Genomic DNA, 19,382 nt, shown 5'->3' on the forward strand with positions numbered 1-19,382 from the left:
ATTCAGATGGCTAATCTTTTGCACCTGGAGGGTGCTGAAGGACTACAGAGGACTAGATCACATCTCATTTTTTAAAAATTTAGTAATCAGTGAGAATCTTTTAAAAATTAAAGTCTTCCATGAAATAGCATTGAATTTCATATGGCAATTTGCATAAATAATATTTAAACACATTATTGAATTGACAATACAAACTCTCAGATGCAATAAAACTCTTCAAATAATATAAATACACTTACTTGGCCTTATGTTTATGTTACATGAATTACTGATAGTTCTAAATTCAGCTATGGAAGAAATAAAAAGGTACATTGGCTGTGATATTACCAAGAAATGAGAGCTCTATAGACCAGAAACTGCCTATTTCTAGGTTGGAACAAGATCAAAGTAAGTCAATTCAAGTAGTTTAGACTTTTAGTAAAAAAGAAAATACAGGTAGAAGTGAGGCCTAACATAAACAAAGATATTATTTACTTAGTCTTTAAATGTTTTGTAACAAATCCAAAAAACATTCAAATAAATAAGAAAAAAAGAAATAAGCGAATTCAGAAAAAATTTTAATTTTAATTAAAAATACGTATTTTAGAATGAAGAAGTTAAAATCCTTTAGTAAAAAAAATGTAGCAGCTTAAATAGATGGGGTCACTGATCTCCCCACTTCGCTCATTCCTGCTTCAGATCTGTGCTCCTAGATCCAAACCACCAGCCCCCTAACGCTATCCTAGTCCTTTGACCAATCTTTGCCTACTGAGTGGCAAAACTATATGTTATCCCAAGGAACAGGGACTAATATTACAGCCCCATTTCTTCTCTCTGCTATTTCCCATGATCACTCTTAAACCTAGAAACTGGGCCCACTTCCCTGATTGGTCTAGCCCCACAGAGAGAGGTATGTACGTTTCATAATGGGCATTCAGTCATGGGATGATGCAAAGCCTAGTGTGTGAGATAACTGCTGGAGCAGGTCTGAGCTTATGCTCAGTTACTCATTTTGACAAGACAAGTAACTGGAGAAATGCCGTTTGGAAAAATGAGGAGAAAGCTACCTCTCATTTCCCCATCTCAACCCCATCCTCCACCTCCTCCTCCTGTTCCTTCTTGCTCTCGTTCTCCAAACCACCTTCCTGCCCTGTCTCCTCACTCTTTTGGCTCTCAGCCTACTCCCCAGCGCCATCCGTCTCGTTCAGCTTCCTGCCCTGCCCGTTTCCTTCCTCTGACTAAGGTAATCCCTTCCTGCCTCCCTACCTTTGTGATTTCCCCGCCCAGCACTTCCTCTATTCCTTCCAGACCATCCAGTGGCCACCCTGTTTGACTGCCTCTCCTTTCCTGTAATGGCTCTATCTTTGTCCCTACTCCTTCTAGCCCTTCTTTCTAGTCTCTTAGACTGTGATCCTTGCCAATACTCCAGCAACCCCTAATCAGAACCTTTAACCAGATGATTCACAAATCTCGTCCTGGAGAGATGATTTCTCCATTAGTGGGCCAGTTCTGGTGAAGTTCAGAATTGCCAGGACTGTGGATTTGCAGTAGCCTGAACTGGTGGACACAGGGAGTTCAAGATGGTGGCCAACCGACACTCAGCTTGAAAGGTAAGCCCCGTTTCTTATGGATCATGTAAGAAGCTGTAAGAGTATGTTTTCAGCCATGTCCAGATCCTGGTTATACTACTAATTGTATTTTGCCTTCATCCTCATCTGATCAATCTTCTTCAGATGCCAGAGACATCTTTAACAAGTTCCTCTTCTAGGGACTCTGTTCTTTTCCTTTCCTGCCTGATCAACCAGCCTGCACAAGCCTCTACATTTATAACTGGTTCCTACATGGAAATTTGTCTCTGACCACAGAGCAAACAGAAAGTCTAGTGACAGAGAAGGTAGAGCAAGTGAAAAGTGGAAAGCACTCTAACTTATTTGATCTCTAGAAGGGTAATCCTATTGATCTACCCTGGGTTGAAGTGACTGCAAGAATGGGTGACCCCTGAGAACTCACACACAGGGCACAAGGTCCCTATTACAGATGGGTGTAGATTCAAGGGTTTTGGCCTACTTCCTCCAAGACTCCATTTCTCTGCTTCTTAAGATTCTAGAACACTGCCAGGGACTTTCTGCCCTTGAGAAATGCCTCCTGCAAGAAATGGGAGGGGGCCCTCCATTGTGTTCTCATCAAAGCTCTGATGCTGCCTGTGCCCCAGAATGTGGCAGGTAGCAGAATTTAGAAGGCACAGACATGTCCAGATCCTACCCAATGATGACAGCATCAGAAAAACCAGATGATACAGTTTTTTTTAAGTGCTATCTTCAAACTGAATATAGATTCAATGAAATCTCAAGCAAAATCCTAGCAGATACTTTTGGGGAACTTGACAAGTGGATTATAATCATGTGGAAAGGAAAATGGCCAAGAACAGCCAAGGTTCTCTTAAGAACTGGTAGAAACTATTTCCTTACCAGATATCAGGACTTATTACAAAAATTAGAGTAATTAAGATATTGTAGTACCGGTGTAAGCATAGACAAATAGACAAATGGCATAGAATGGAGTCCAGAAACAGACTCACACATATGTGGACACTTGCTTTAAGACAAAAGTAGCAGAGCAAAACAGTGGGATAGGACTATCTTTTGAATAAATTTGTCCTCAGTCAACTGAAGACTCATATGAAAAAATATTAAACCTTACCCCAACCTCACACTACTCACAAAAATCAATTTCAGGTAGAACATAGATCTAAATGTGAAAGGGTAGAAACAAATCTAGGGTTGCTCTGGCCATGCATGGTTATTGAGGACTTGAGATGTGCTATTAAGTGTAAAATTTGCACCAGATCTCAAATACTTAGTATGAAAAAACAATGAACTATCTCAATATTTTTATATTGAAATGTTGAAATGATAATAATTTGGAAATATTGGGTTAAATAAAATATTCTCAATATTAATTTATGGGTTTTTTTGCTGAGGAAGATTGACCATGAGCTAACATCTGTACCTGTCTTCCTCTATCTTGTGTGTGGGTCGCCACCACAGCATGGCCACTAACAGGTGATGTAGGTCCATGCCAGGGGACTGAACCTGGGCCGCCAAAGCAGAGCATGACAAACTTAATCACTGGACCATGGGGCTGGCCTATTTTCTGTTTCTTTTTGCTCTTTCAATTGGATACTAGAAAATCTTAAATTACACATCTGACTTACTTCATAGTTTTTATTGGACAGCACTGATCTACAAGGTAATATAAGAAAATATCTTCACAACACCTAATTATGAAAATATGTCTTAGGTGGTATCTAGAAATCACTAACCATAACAGGAAAGACTGATCCATTTGCCTACATTTAAATTTCAAAAAGAAACCATTAAGTGTCTTTTTAGTTATCAAAAATATGCCATTTAGGGACTAAAAAGGGAAGCCATACAGTGGGAAAATTAATTTGCAGCATATATAACTCTCAAAGGGCTATATCAATAATATAATAAAGAATGCCAACAAATTGATAAAGAAAAAACAAACAAGCCAAAGGAAAAATAGGAAAAGACTTGGAACAGGCACTTCACAAAAGATGTCCACATGACCAATAAACTCACACACAAAAAAGTTGGTCAACCTCACTAGTCAATAGGAAAATGCAAATTAAAACCATAATGGGGGGCCGGCTCCATGGCTGAGTGGTTAAGTTCGCACATTCCGCTTTGTTGGCCCAGGGTTTTGCTGGTTCAGATCCTGGGCACAGACATGGCACCACTCATCAGGCCACGGTGAGGCAGTGTCCCACATGCCACAACTAGAAGGAACCACAACTAAAAAATATACAACTAGGTACTGGAGGGATTTGGGAGAGAAAAAGCAGAAAAAAACACAACAAAACCATAATGGGATGCCACTACATACCCACCAGAATGGCTATAATTTAAAAGACTGACAATGCTAAGTGTTGACAAGGATGTGGGGCAACAAGAACCCTAACAGCAGAGTATGTCAGTGCCACCATTTTGGAAAACAGCTTGGTATCACCTAGTAAAACCAAACCATGGGCATTCCCTATAATCCACCAATTCCACTCCTGAGTAGCCAACAATATATTTGCACATGTGCAGCAAGAGTCATCTACAAAATATTCATACAACATTATTTATAAGAGTCCATACTGAAACAACCCAATGCACATCAGTACCAGAATAAATAAATTGTGATATAGTCACAAAAGTGAACACTACACAGTAATGAAAAGTAAAGAAGCCACAGCTGTAGGCAACTGCATGGATGAATTTCACAAACATAATGTTGAGCAAAAGAAGCCAAACACAAAAGCATACAATACTGGATGATTCCATGCATATAAAGTGAAAAAAACAGATAAAGTAATCTACGTTGTCAGAAGTCAAGATATCAGCCACCTTTGAGGAGCAGGGAGAAGACAGTGTTTGGGAAGGGGCATGAGAGAGGCTTTGAGGTGCTGTCAATGTGCTACTTCTTGGCTGTGTGATGGTTACAAATGTGTACTCTTTGGTAAATCAGTGTGAGCTATACATTTTGGAAGAAAGTACTTTTCTGTGTATGTGTGATGTTTCAATAAAAAGGTTTTGTTTTGGTTTGGTTTTTAAATGTGAATGCTTATCATGAATCCCTAACTTGGAACTGTGAGTTCTGACAAGTTGTGGTGCCAGGAGGGAGGTGCAAGGATCTCCCATCAAGAAACCAGCAGCTCTCCCCTTTGACCTTCCCTCCCCATGTGCCAAATGTAGACAGAGGATCAGGCAGCTTCGCTCTTTTATTTGTTAACATTGTGATTGGTATTTTCAAATGTTAAGCCAACTTTGCATTATTTGACAATCTACATTAGTCAGGACGTATTACTCGTTTTATATATATTACTGGATATTATAACAGTTAAGGATTTTTGCATTTCTGTTCAAGAAGGATATTTATCCTTTGTTCTCCTTTTTTTACAAATTTGTCTGGTTTTGGTATCAGTGTAATGCTGACTTCATAAAATGAGTTGGGAAATATTCCCTCCACTTCTGTTTTCTGAAAGAGTTTGCAGAGGATTCGTATTTTCTTCATTATGTGTTTGACAGATTAACAAAAAAAGCCTTCCAGGCCTGGAGGGTTATACTGTAGGAAGTTTTTCAATTACAAGTTCAATTTTTTTAAATAGATGCAAAGCTATGCCAATTTTCTCTCCTTTTTTTGGTCATTTCTGGAAATTTATATCTTCATAGAAGTTATCCATTTCATTTAAGTTGTCAAATTTATTGACAAAACTCTTTATAATATCTTCTTATCATCCCTATAATGTCTGTAGGATTGTAGTGGTGCCCGTTTTATTCATTATATTGTTCATTTGTGTCTTCTCATTTCTTCTTTTTTTCTCTTGATTAGTCTCGCTAGAAGTTTATCCATGTTGTTGTTATTTTCAACCAGCTTTTGATTTTATTGATTTTATCTATTAATTGCCTGTTTTCCATATGTGATTTCCAGTTTACCTTTATTATTTCTTCCCTTCTATTTATTACTTTTAATTAAAATTTGCTCTTATTTTCCTAGCTTCCTAAGGTGGAAGCCTAGTTCAACAATATTGTACCTTGGTTCATTTCTAATACTAGCATTAAAAGCTATAAAATTCCCTCCAAGCACTGCCTTATACAGTGGGGTCCTTATATGCATCCTAAAAATCTTAATATAGATATGTTTATTTTTGATCAGTTCAAAATATCTTCCAATTTATCGTGATTTTCTTAGATTCATGACTTATTTGGAAATGTGTTATTTAATTTTCAGACATTTTGGATTTCCTAGCTATCTTTTGTAATTGATTTCTAACTTAAATTCTGTTGTGTTCAGAGAACATACTGTATATGATTCAATCCTTTTAAATTTACTGAGACTTGTTTTCTGGCCTAACTAGTGGTCTCTGTTGTCTAGTGTTCTATGTGCACTTTAAAAGAAAGCATATCCTGCTATTTGATGGGTCAACTGTGCTATCATTGTCAATTAGATCAGGTTGGTTGATAGTGTTTTTGAGTCTTCTTATGCTTACTGATATTCTGTTTACCTACTTTATCAGTTACTGAGATAGGAATGTTGAAATATCCACCTATAATTGTGGGTTTATCTTTCTTTTCAGTTCTGTCCATTTCTGCTTCATTTATTTTAAAGTTCTGTTATGAGAGCCACACACATTTAGAATCTTTATGTATTCTTGGTGAATTGACCCTTTCATCATTACAAAATGTCTCTTGAGCCAGCCCTGATGGCCTGGTGGTTAAAGTTAAGCACACTTTGCTTCAGGGGCCCAGATTTGGTTCCTGAGCGTGGGACTACATCACTTGTCTGTCAGTAGCCATGCTGTGGTGGTGGCTCACATAGAAGAACCAGAAGAATTTACAACTATGCACAACTATGTACTGGGGATTTGGGGTGGTGAAAGGAAGAAAAAAAGGAGGAAGATTGGCAACAGATGTTAGCTTATGGCAACAGATGATAGCTTAGGGCAAATCATCCCACTGAGAAAACAAACGAACAAAAAACACATCCACTGGTCTATTCTCCTTGCCTGCTTTCCTTAAAAAATAATAGATAGATAGATAGATAGAAAGATAAAATGTCTCGAATTATCCCTGGTAATATGCCTTGTCCTGAAGTCTACTTTGTCTGATATAAATACAGCCACTCCATATTTGCTAGATATATCTGTGTCTAGCTTTTACTTTTCATCTATATGTGTCCTTATAGTTAAAGGAGATTTACTGGGGATAGCATACAGTTGGGTCTTACTTTGATCCAGTCCAACAATTTCTGCTTTTTATTGGAGTAGTTTATGTTCAATATGAATTATCGATATTGTTGAGTTTGTCTACTATCTTTCTATTTGTTGTCTGTTTGTGACATCTCTCTTTTGTTTCTTATTTCCTCTTTTCTTGTCTTCTTTTGGATTAATCAAAATTCTTAGTATTATTTTCTTTTTTTTTCACTTATCGGCTGTACTTTTTGTCTTTTTTTTTTTTTTTAGTGGTTTCTGTATGGCTTACAGTATGCATCTTAAGCTTGTTCCAGCATACCCTCAAATAATATTATGCTACTTTCTGTATAATGTAAGGATAGTACAATTGTGTACTTCCATTTCCCTTCACTGTTTTTCATGGTTTTATTATTATACATTTTATTGCCATGTATGTTAAACTCCACAATACACTGTTATCATTTTTGTTTTAAACTGTCAATTATTTTTAAGAGAAATTGGAAAATGAAAAAGAATTCTTTTATATTTACCCACATGCCATTTCTGGAACTCTTTTATTTCTTTGTGATGATCCAAGTTTTATCTATTGTTATTTTCCTTTGTCCTGACAAACATCCTTTACCATTTCTTACATTTCTAACATGTCTGCTGGTGAGAAATTCTCACTGCTCTTCTTTACTTAAAAACTCTTTATTGACCTTCATTTTTGAAGGATATTTTCACTGATTATAGAATTCTAGGCTGACAGATTTATTCTTTCAACACATTAATGAAGTTCCATTGGATTCAAGTTTACATAGTTTTAATGAGAGGTCTGTGAATACTGTGTTTGTTACTCTTTACATAATCTCCTTTTTCCCCTCTTGATGCTTTTATCACTAGTTTTCAGGAGTTTGATTATGAGGTGCTTTGGCGTTGGTTTCTTTATATCTATATTACTTGGATTATATTGAAGTTCTTCGATCTATGAATTTATAGTTTTCACCAAATTTGGAAATTATTTATCATTAATTTTTCAAATATTTTTATGTCCCTCAACTCCTCACTCTCTGAGACTCCAAAAAATTGTATGCTGGACACTCGCCTACCCACAGGCCCCTGAGGCTCTTTTCATTTTTGTTGTCTTTTTCTCTCGATGCTTCAATCTGGATGGTCTCTACTGAAATGTCTTCAAGTTCACTGGTATTTTATTCTTAAGTGTCTAATAAGCTATTAAGCCCATTCAGTGAAGGGGATTCCAGCACAGTTCTGGTCTCTTCTTTTCTCTTTTCTTCTCTCTCTCTCTCTCTTTCTCCATCCTCCCCAGTTTGCTACTCCACAAATTTTCAGCTATCTCACACTCCCTGAACTTCAATCTATGTCTTCTTAACCAGACAACTTTGCCATGTTCAGCTTGGATTCCCCTTTCTTGAATATTTTAGAAAGCGTCTCCAGGAGGAAACTTGGGCAAATTGTAGGGCTCATCTCACGTCTTTCTCTTCTCTCAAGGAACACAGTCCAGTACTGCTTGTTATCTAATGTCTGAAAACAGTTGTTTCATCTATTTTGTCTGGTTGTTTGCAGCAGGAGGGCAAGCCCAGTGCCAATTACTCTATTGTGGCCAGGAGTAAAAGTCTTGTTTCATTTTTTTACCCTATATTTTGCCTTCCCAATCTCCTACCGCAGTAGATATTAACTCTATATCAGATAGAATTGGTCTTGTACCACATAGAATTGGTCTGTTTGTAGTTTAATTAATAGTATTACCATATAAACCTTAGCCCTTTCTAGCTTCTTTCAATCAACATTGTTTTTAAGGTCTGTCTATATGATTGTATTACTGGACATTGAGTTTGTGGTTCTAACTGCCGCATAGTTGTCTCACCAGCACACAAGGGACATCTCCTTATTTATCAAGATCTTTTGTATGTTATGAAATAGTTTTAATTTTTGTCTTCTTGAAAATTTCATGCATTCTTTGTTAGGTTAATTCCTAGATAATTCAGTTTGTTTCTAATATGAATGGTATTTTATTTTCTATTATATTTTCTAGCTGATATCCCTGTCATCTGGGTCTCTGCATCTGATCATAACTGAGAGGTGACCCAGAGATGTAAAGTCTGCAACCTCAGATGCTGGATGAGAAGTTATAGGGCTAGGGCCATTGTGTTCTTCAACTCTTCAGTATTTCTCAATACACATCGTCTCAGAGTTTAGAAGCACACTGATGGCCTGGAATGACCCAAGGTAAGCAGAAGCTAGCCCCAAAGAGAGTCACTGGGCTGGGCTGAACTGGGCTGGGCTGTGATATATTCAGACCCTGTATCAGGGCACCTGGGAAACATAAGAATGTGGCGCTTGGGAGGAGAAAAGATAAAGCTACCAGATTCTGACCCCTCTTCCTTCCGAGCCTCCACCTAGCCCTAACCCTGTGGAGAGTGAGGGCTGTTGGACCACTGGGCCCATGCTGAAGAAAGCTCAGTTTGGCAGGGGACAAACACAGTCTTGCTAGTTCTCCCAAACCTGAGAATATGGCTCCTAAGCAAAATGATGGTCTGTTTTCGTCTTAGCCTTAGGAAGGTAGCAAAAACTTCAGAAAGCTGTTTGAGCCTTAATGAGAAAATGGACTCACACATGGCTCACAATGATAAGGAATGAAGGTGCTTCTCCAGCTCAGCCAGGTTTGATAAAATCTGTTTGCATTTCTGAATGATGTAGGGGTTTATGTAATGATGTAAGTAGAAGGAAATCACAGCGCCAACTGGCCAGACATCCAGTCAGCCATAAAACATTTACCACTCACTTACATCTGTACATATTGTGCCAGGTACTGGTAATGCAGAGACCGACCAGACATGTTTCTTGTTCTCAAGTAACTTACATAGAAATGAGTAAGTTTAGTTAAGTATTCTCATGGTTACAGATTTGGGTTAGAGACTGGCACAAAGAAAAAGTGGACTAGGGGCTAGAGAGTCTAGAAAGGTTTTTGAAAGATTACATGTGAGCTTATCACAAACAGTGGGTAGGTGTTCCCCTGACAGACAACAGGGGAAAGAGTTTACCAAGGGAAGAAGAAGGAGCTAAAACAAGGAATCATGAAATCACCTGCTGGGCTTGGGAAACTGCAGACTCGTCCACACAACTGGCATGTTCAACACTGTGTCTCCCAGACCCAAACACATCCTGGAACACACTGTGTCATGAATGAATGAATTAGTGAGTGAAGGAAGGAAGTACATAGTGGGGAGGAGCACAAGGTTTGGAGTCAGCGTCTAGAGGTGCTTACTGAAACCAGGGGTGGCTCCTTTCTTTATGCTAGACCGACTATTAGTTCTTTGAAAATAAATATTATATGAGGTATCTAGAGTAGTCAAATTCATAGAAACAGAAAGTAAGATAGTGGTTGCCAGGGGCTGGGGATGGTTGTCTAACGGGTATAAAAAAGTTCTGGAGATTGGTCTCACACAATGTGATTACACTTAACACTACTGAACTGTGTGCTTAAAAATGGTTACGATGGTAAATTTTATGTTGTGTACTTTACCACAATTAAAATTTTAAAATATATTGGGGCCGGCCCCGTGGCCTAATGGTTAAGTTCGTGCTCTGCCTTGGTGGCCCAGCATTTCCCTGGTTGGAGTTCTGGGTGCGGACATGGCACCGCTTATCAGGCCACACTGAGGTGGCATCCCACATGCCACAACTAGAAGGACCCACAACTAAAAATACACAACTATGCACCAGGGGGCTTTGGGGAGAAAAAGGAAAAAATAAAATCTTTAAAAAAATTTTTGTTTAAATATAAACTATAAACTCCCCAAGTTACTTAGATTAGGAAAAGGTGATTCTATCTATATTATCGCACGGGTGAGATCAGCCAGAACGTGGTCTCAGATAGGAAACTTCCACTGTTTTGTGAGATAGACACAAGAGGGTTTCAATTCCTGGCATCTGCTTTAAAGTGGGAGAGCTTTCTGGCTCCTTCCAAAATCTTTTTTAGGAAATGACTGGTCAAGGTGAGGTCCAATGACAAGTCCACTACCTCCTGGGTTTGCCACTGGACTGCAAGTCCTCTCCTGGCAGCTGAGGGGCGGTCCTAGTAACCAGGCTTGGTCCTGAGAAGCTGGACAAGGTGAACAGAGCGCCAGAAGAGGCGGGATTCGAAATAAGATTCCAAGGAACGCTGTTGCCTGGAGACGGCGTGCGACACTGTTGCTTGGAGACGGCCGGAGACCCTGCACTGGGCGAGCGTCCAGAAGGAGCGGGACCCGACCTAGCAGGGCCAAGGTCATGGCCGTACACCAAAAGGAGGAGGTAGTCCCAGATGAAGTCCATCAGAACCAGATCTTGAGGGAATTGTACCTCAAAGAGCTACGAACCCAGAAGCTCTACACCCAGTATCACGTGAATACCCTCTGCAAAGGTGAGGGGCGCCGCAGCGTGGAGGAAGGGTAGGGTAGGGGGCGCGGCCCGAGAGCCAGGAACCCTCAGGGGTACAGAGCAGAGCACCGTAGGAGACATCTTCTCTGACCTGGGCCCCCTTCATAGACTTCTGGAACTATGACATGTTGCGGGGCGGGATGGTCCTGGCCCCACATCACGTCAAATATATTAGGTATATTAAATGCACGCATGTCACGATTAAATAATGTTTTCGTTGTAAAAAAGCTGAAAGGCTTTTTATAATCTTGCATTTGAAATAATTATATTTTGCAGTGATTTATGTTTTGTTTTGCTTGTGTTTTTTTTTTTTTTTTTCGGTAAACAAACGGGGTTTTTTTCAGCCTTCTAATATTGTCTAAGGCCTTCAGAAAGTTGAAGGCTAGAAGTAGACCCCGGCCCACGGCGCCCCTCTGATGAAAGTACCCTACCCTCCTCTCTCCTCACTTTGCACATTCCTTGGTTGGTTTCATGTGGTCCTGGAACATCGGCTCCCCTTGAAGGCCACTGAATCTCAAATGGAGCCCCAGACCCATGTGCCCAACCACCTTCAGGCTGCCTTCCCCTGGACAGCCCATAGGTACCTCGAACTCGCCAGTTCAAAAACCAGGCGCATCCGGCACCCCTCCCCCACCAGCTGCTACTCCAGAATGTCCTGTCTTAGCGAAAGGTTCCACAACCATTGCTCCCCCAAGTTAGAAGCCTAGGGGACATCCTCAGTCTCTCTCTTCCTCACTCCACACATCTAAGTACTGTAGTCACAGACCTGTTTGTTAACGTTTTTCTCACCTGACCTTTCCTGGGTTCCTACCCCAGTGAGAGACCATCATGCGTGTGGAGGCATCTCCATCTCTCCTCACTGAATTCCACCCTCTAAACATGCTTAAAACTCCTTTTTCCACTCTATACTTTGTGTTTATTCACTCCTAGGTGTCTTTTAATAGCCAGACGTTCTTGACTTTAATATAGCCCAATTTGTCCATCCTTTCCTTTATGCTTAATGAATATGTGTTGTTGTAAGAATCTTTCCCAATTCCCAGGTCTTAAAAATTTTCTCTCTTATTTCTTGGATTTTTGTTTTGTTTTGTTTTCCTTTTCACCTTTAGATCTACAATCTATCTGGAATTAGTTTTTATGTCTGGTGTGAGATAGGGATCCCATGTCATTTTTTCCCATATGGGTATCCAGTTGCCTCAGCACTATTTATTGAACAGAATATCATTTCCTCACCGCTCTGCAGTGCCATCCCCATCATAAATCAAGTGTCCATGTATGCATAGATCTGTTTCTTGACACTGTTCTTTTTCACTGGTCAATTTTTTATCTATCTTTGCTGTCTTAATTACTGTCCCATGCTGTCTTAATTATTGTAGCTTTATAATAAGGCTTGAATCTACTAAAGTAAGTGCTCCAATTGTATTATTCTTCAAAATTGTCTTGGTTCTTCTTAATTCTTTGCGTTTCTGTGTAAATTCTAGAATCTGGATGTCATTTTCATCCACCTTCAAAATTTAAAAAAAAAGCTAAATTTACTAGTATTTGGTTTGCTGTTGCTCTAAATCTTATCAAATTGGAGAGAATTGAGAATTGTCATATTTTCAATGTTGAGTCTTCCCATCCATGAACATGTTACATCCCTCCATTTATGTAGATTTTCATTAATTTCTCTAAGTAATAATTAACAAATTTCTGTAGAGGTCTTGCAGATCTTTCATTTGATTTACTCTGAGATACTTGATAAGTTTGATCCTACTGTTAATGGTAAGATCTTTAAAATTTTATTTTCTAGATAGTTATTGCTGGTAAGAAGATATACAATCAATTTTTGTTTTTTGATCTTGATCTAGTACAAGAATAACTTCACTTATTTCTAATAGTTAAACTCTAAATTTTTTTGGATTTTCTACGTACACGGTCATGTCAATGTCATTTCTTCTTTTCCAATCTTTATATTTTTTATTTCTTTTTCTTGCCTATTCTACTACTGGAATCTTCAGTATATGATGAATAAAAGTGCTGGCAGTAGAATTCTTTGTCTCATTCCCAATGTCAAAAGAAAGTTATTAGCATTTTATTATGGCTTCTCATAGGACTTCTGTAGACAATTTTTTGTCAGATTAAAGAAATTCTTTTCTATTCCTAATTTTTTAAAGAGTTTATCAAGAATGGATGAGTATTCTATCAAATGCTTTTTCTGTATCTATTGAGATGGTAGTATGGCTTTTCACCTGTATTCTGTTAATAATGTAAATTATTGATTGATTCTTAAATGTTAAGTCAATCTTAAAGTCTTGGAAGAACTCATCATGGTCCTGCTGTCTTAGCCTTTGTATGGGCTGCTGGCTGAGGCTAGCTAACACTTGTTTAGGATTTTTGTTTTTTGATTTTGATTAATACTGTCCTATAGTTTACTTTTTTTGTAATGTCGTTGTTATGGTTTTGTATTCAGGTTATTAAGATCTTACAAAATTAATTGGACAAAGGCCCACAGGGTGAGGAATTGAGGCCTTCTGCAAACAACCAACAAGGAACTGAGACCTCTCACCAACAGCCATGTAACGAGCCATCTGTAAAGTGCATCTACTACCAAGAAATTGTCAGAAATTTTCATCTTTAAGGTACATATTATAAGGACATTAGAGTGATTTAACTTCAATTACTCCGTTCTCTTTTTTGTTATTGTTGTCCAGCATTTTATTTCACTTTGGTTTTTCCGTCCCCCAAACTACTATGTTATATTATACTATTATTATTATCATTTTAGTCACATGGTACTTGTTTGGATTTACCTATGTTTACCAGTTTCTTTGTTCATTAATTGACATGCCGGTTACCAAATTATTGCCTCTCGGCTCCAAACCCACTCTTCATTGCCCCATTTTGTGATACTGGAGCTCAGCCCTGTAAACACTGCTCCTTTGCCAGTCGATACTATGTAACCTTAAGCATGCTCAGTAGAGGGCCCGAGAGGCTCACAGAGGGAGGGAGGGGCTTGTCTTTCTAGTTCAAATGTGTTTCCATTTTTTTCTTCTTCTACAGCAAGGGGACTGCCAGCAGTGTGCACACACACTGCAGCAAGTTTTGTTGACACTCTAGTGCAAGGCTTCCTACTTACCCATTCTCGCTCATGGTCCCCTGCTCTGTGGCCTTACTTCTTGCATTTCCTTCCTCCTGGGGTCCAATTTCTTTTTCTTGCCCTTTGTTTTTTCTTTTAATAAGAGCTTATTAGTGGTTAACTATCCTAGTCTTTGGTCAGCACTTGGTCTTAAATGATGAAAATCTATTAATTTAGCTGTCAATCTTGGATGATAATTTGGATAGGTATGAAATTCTAGATTAATAGTTATTTTCTCCAGCACTTAGAAGCTAACATTATACAGTCTTCCATCTTTTGCTTTTTTTTTTTTTGTCTGTTTTTAGTTTAATTCTTTTATGGAAACCTGTCTATTCTCTCTTACTGCTTTTAAGATCTCTTTGTCTTTAATGTTTATAGTTTCCCTCTATGTCTAGGTGTGAGTTTCTTATGTCTTCTATTAAGAATCCATTGTGTGCCCTGAATCTGAGGATTAATGTTTTATCATTTCTGGGACAAACTCACTTATTATCACTCTTATATTTCCTCTTCCTCATTCTTTCTAGTTTCTCCTTCTTGCACTCTTATTAGATATAAGTTGGAATTTTAAATTCTATTCTACATACCTCTCAACATTTCTTGCATATTAAATTCTTCTTTTCACCAAATTCCATAGTGGGGGGGTGTGTCCCACCAGCTGGGTGTTCTATCATTCAACTCAATTCTGACACTATCTGCCCAGAGATTGCATCAGAATCCACAGGTTAAGGGCTCAGTCCCATGAGACTGTCCTCCACTTCAGATGCTAAATGCAAATTCAGGTTATCACCTGTGCATCTGATCAGATTATACTTCAGAGGTTCCCATGACCCCCTCTGAGGTTTGATTAATTTGCTAGAGCAACTCACAGAACTCACAGAAACATTTTACTTCCTAGACTACCAGTTTATTATAAAAGGATATAACTCAAAAAGAGCCAGGTGGAAGAGATGCATAGGGTAAGGTACGTGGGAAGGGGCATGGAGCTTCTATGCCCTCTTTAGGCATGCCACTCTCTCCATGTCTGCAAGTGTTCACCAACCTGGAAGCCCTCCAAAACCTATCCTTTTGGGTTTCAATGGAGGCTTTATTACACATACATAATTGGTTAAATCATTGGGCATTGGTCATTGATTCGACCTCCAGTCCCTGTCCCTTCCCTAGAGGTCAGAGAGGTGGGAATGAAAGTTTGAATCCTCTAATCACATGGTTGGTTCCCTGGCAACCAGCACCCATCCTTAGGAGCTTTCCCAAAGTCTACTCATTAACGTACACCCATTTGTGGTAGAAGGGGGCATCTTGAATAACAAGACACTCATTTCACTTTAATGGGTCTGAAGCAACTTCTGGAACTGAGGACAAGAGGCTGAATGTTATAACAAAAGAGTCTCTCATGGCTCTTATTGCTCAGAAAATTCCAAGGGTTTTGGGAGCTGTGAGCCAGGAATTATAGATGAAGACCAAATATATATGAGAAATATATTTTGGTCATCTGAATGATCAAATATATATGTGTTATAAATCACAGTATCACACACATTTTCCTTCTTTTCATGTCTTTGTGCTATCTCTTGATAATTCCCTGACATTTATCCTCTCTTTCTCTCTTCAGTTGCTCCAAATGCCATCTCTATCTTGCTCACTGCAGTTTTCTTATTGTTATTTCAAAGACCTTATTTTTCATTCGGGTATTACAAAGCAGTGTCCAGTCTGTAGTTTGCCATGTCCACTGAGTTTTTTGTTGTAATGATCACATTTTTCATTCTTGGTTTTTTCCTTTGGCCATTTGTTCTTTGGTATCTTGTTCCTTTTTTTAGAATTTCAAGTCCTTGTTTTATGCCTTGAATTATATGGAATTCTGTGTGAAATGTGTGTAAATCTCCTCTTTGTTGTATCCTGACAATGGCTCATGTGAATTGTTTGCTCCTGTGTTTTATAATATTGGATTGTGAGCTCATCTTCAGTGGGGCTTTCCTACGTGAAGTCTTTGTTGTCTGGGTTATGGTGTTGTTCCTGTGGAGTGATAAACTTTGCATCTTCCTAACACCTCAGAGGGAACATTGACTGAAACCACTTTGTTGACTGTGGGTTTATATGTCATGTAGTTTAAATTTTGAACTCAAAAATCGGGCAAGAGGTAGGCATAATATTTCTATATCTCAAGAGAAACTTTGTTTTTAACTTGAATCCCAGAGATCTAGTCATTTCACTGTGATGATGGATAGATTTTTAGTTCCATCTAGATAGGCAGAAAAACCAAAACCCCTAGAAATTATCAAATTCAATAATCCACCCTCCACCCCATCCTACAGTGTTACAGCTTCACCTCAGGTACTTACTTCTCTTTATGTTTGCATCTGGAGATTTCCATTTTGTATTCCATGATGTGGCTACACCACAATTTACCTAAATCCTTATTTATAAGCATTTGGTTTGTTTTCAATTTTTTGACTCTAATAAACAATATTGCCGTGAACTTTCTGGTATTGAGTACTGTCGGTATTGTTTAGGATAGAGTTGAAGTTAGACCATTAATTTAATATCAATTCCAGGTTGTGTGAATTTTTTTCCAGCAGCATTCACCAATACAGGGAAGTCAAATAGTTGGAATCAACCAGGCAGGGTTTTACCCGCAGGAATGTGCAATAAAAAGATAGTATGACAAGAGAGTTTACAACACTGGTAAGAAAGTTACTGAAATTACAGACCATAGACTCTGAAGTGGATAAGGAGAGAAAGAAAGGCAGCAGAGGAATCACAGTAGAGTAAGAAGAAAGTAAGAGTCAGTGGGTTGGAGGCCCCATGGACGTGCGAGCCAATGAGTCATTACACTGTAAGGATAGAAAGTAGTGGTCAGAGAATAGAATGTACAAATAAGTGATTTCAGAAGTGAGATAATTCTTGAGTAACAGAAAAAAACAGGTATGGGCATAGGTAGCTGAAGTAGAATGCAGGCGGTGATAAAGAAATCAAGGAAAGGAGAGGCCTTAGCATTGAATGGGGTCATCGCCATGGATATTGAGGTCACTCAGGATGATGGACTCAAGAGTAAGACTTTGCAACCAATGTCAAAGTTTTCACAGAAAAAGAGAGTATCCAGGAGACATGAAAGTGACAGTGGCAGGGAAATGGTAGTGGGTAGCACTAGCTTCTAAGGAGCAAGAGATTTTCTAATAGCAAGGGAGGAACGGTGGTTTGAAAGGAATCATAAGAAACAAAGAGAACACGCCACAGCCCCAACCTGAGGTACTTTAGAAGTTGGGAGAATGAGCTGTCTCTACTTGTGACATATAGGAGGGCAGCAATGTCCTCAAGGGAAATGCAGGTTACAGGTAAAGCCAGGAAATGCAAAGAACAGTCAATAACCAAATTCTAAGGAATGAAGGGGGTTTTCTTGTCATGTAGCTGGATTTCCAGAGAGTGCAATTTAAAGTTTTGTGAAGCATGGGAGGAAATGGGTGTTGGATCAAAGGAGAAAAATCAGGGTATTTTTGTTAAGAGTACAGAAGAGAATATGGGACCAATGGGGTTATGATTTGGGTGGTGATCAAAGAAACTAGAAATGTTAAGCACAGATAATTGCTACGTCAGACAAAGAAAGGGTGCGGTAGCCTCCTAAATCATCTGACATGGAGTTAGGTATCTCAGGTACGGAGCAGGAAAGTCCAAATCTAGTTATCAGATACTCAACTGTAGGCAGTCATCCTATCAGCTTTGGCCCTATGTTTCTGATTCCAGTTAATAGTGAGGCAACAAACCAAGGGACCACAGGGACCAAGAGGAAAGCTATACTGTAAAGTTCTACTCTGAAGCATCTCTACAAGATCCTGTCCAGAAGCATGGGAGGGGGTCATGCTGACTGTGAGTGCTCTGTGCCATTTTGTGCTCCCTCCTACATGCCCTCTACTCTCTGACTTTTGGCCCAAGTTCTAGTCCCGTCTGCTTTGTCACCCACTGCCTGCTTTATATTTCCCTCTCTGGCTTTCAGTGTCGTCATTGGTAAAATAGACATAATATCTCTTCTCTGATTACCTCATATTCATGGAGTGATATTGTCATCCAAGCCTTTGGCCCCATAAGACATTAACCACAACACTGCTCAGAACAATCCTAACATGTTATCTTTTGCTTGCAGGAAACCACAAAGAAAGGAAGGATAAGATGGCTGAACAAAACGAGTCAAAATTGATTGAAGGCAACATGGCACTCTGATTTGACTTGACATAGACCTGCAGCACATTATACACTCATTGTGATACCTTACCATAGTATACAAAACACCCACCGACTCCATGACAGTTTACAACTGCCATGGCAACAGCAGGATATAATCAAATAAGGAAAGAAAAAAGGTGGCACCCTTGCTCCCTAGAAAAGCCTGCCTGTTTCCCCAAATAAATGTGAGTATTCCTCCCCTTCATTACCTAGACCCCGTATAAATAGCTGCTTAATTAACCCAGGAGCTGAGAAGTTGATTTTTGCACTTCGTTCCCACTTCTCCATTCTTTGGCCATTTAATAAAGCTTGTGCTATTGGACACTCAACTTCAGTCTCATTTCAAAGTTGTGACACTGAACAGAGGAAGAACCCTAAGAGGAAGGGCAAGAGATCCTTTCACACGTCTCTCCCCATTTGGGAAGAGTGTTCAATTGGTGACGTCAATGATGTGAAAAAGTTTTGAAAAATGTACTAAGTTGGAGTTACATCAGTATCATGGCATAGTGAGTTGTTCCCTTTATCTCTCCCCTCTAAGTTACAACCAGTCAGACATCCTCTGACTGACAAAGGACTCCCTACACAGCACACCAAAATGTCAGTGATAAACTCATCTATACTTTTGAAGGTGGGTGGACTGGACCTCTGGGAGGGGGTGGAACTAGAGGAGCAACCACCTTTCCCTCCCAAGGTGGTGGCAATCCAAAACATGGATCCTCACACAGCATTCACACCAGCTACTAATAGCACAAATGTCCCTCCTGGCTTGGCCCCTCCCCTTCCCCGTCTCCCCTCCCCACCCCCCGGCCGGTGGCAGGTGGTGCACATTGCCTGAGGCTTTAGAACACGGAGTGGAGCTAACAACTCAGCTCCCTCCTCTTCCCCTAGCTGTGGCAT

At 39.3% G+C, this 19,382-nt stretch overlaps 1 long non-coding RNA gene across 1 annotated transcript; it reads left to right on the forward strand.

Annotated features, from left to right (window-relative positions):
• The first annotated feature begins 945 nt into the window (after positions 1 to 945).
• LOC102150210 (uncharacterized) lies at positions 946 to 18,814 on the forward strand. Its single transcript, XR_289803.4, has 6 exons — positions 946 to 1,589; positions 8,772 to 8,965; positions 10,719 to 11,141; positions 13,608 to 13,776; positions 18,009 to 18,131; positions 18,406 to 18,814. It is a non-coding gene; the product is annotated as an uncharacterized lncRNA (long non-coding RNA).
• The last annotated feature ends 568 nt before the right edge of the window (positions 18,815 to 19,382 follow it).

This window comes from Equus caballus, chromosome 2 (assembly GCF_041296265.1).
Source record: "Equus caballus isolate H_3958 breed thoroughbred chromosome 2, TB-T2T, whole genome shotgun sequence".
NCBI lineage: Eukaryota > Metazoa > Chordata > Mammalia > Perissodactyla > Equidae > Equus > Equus caballus.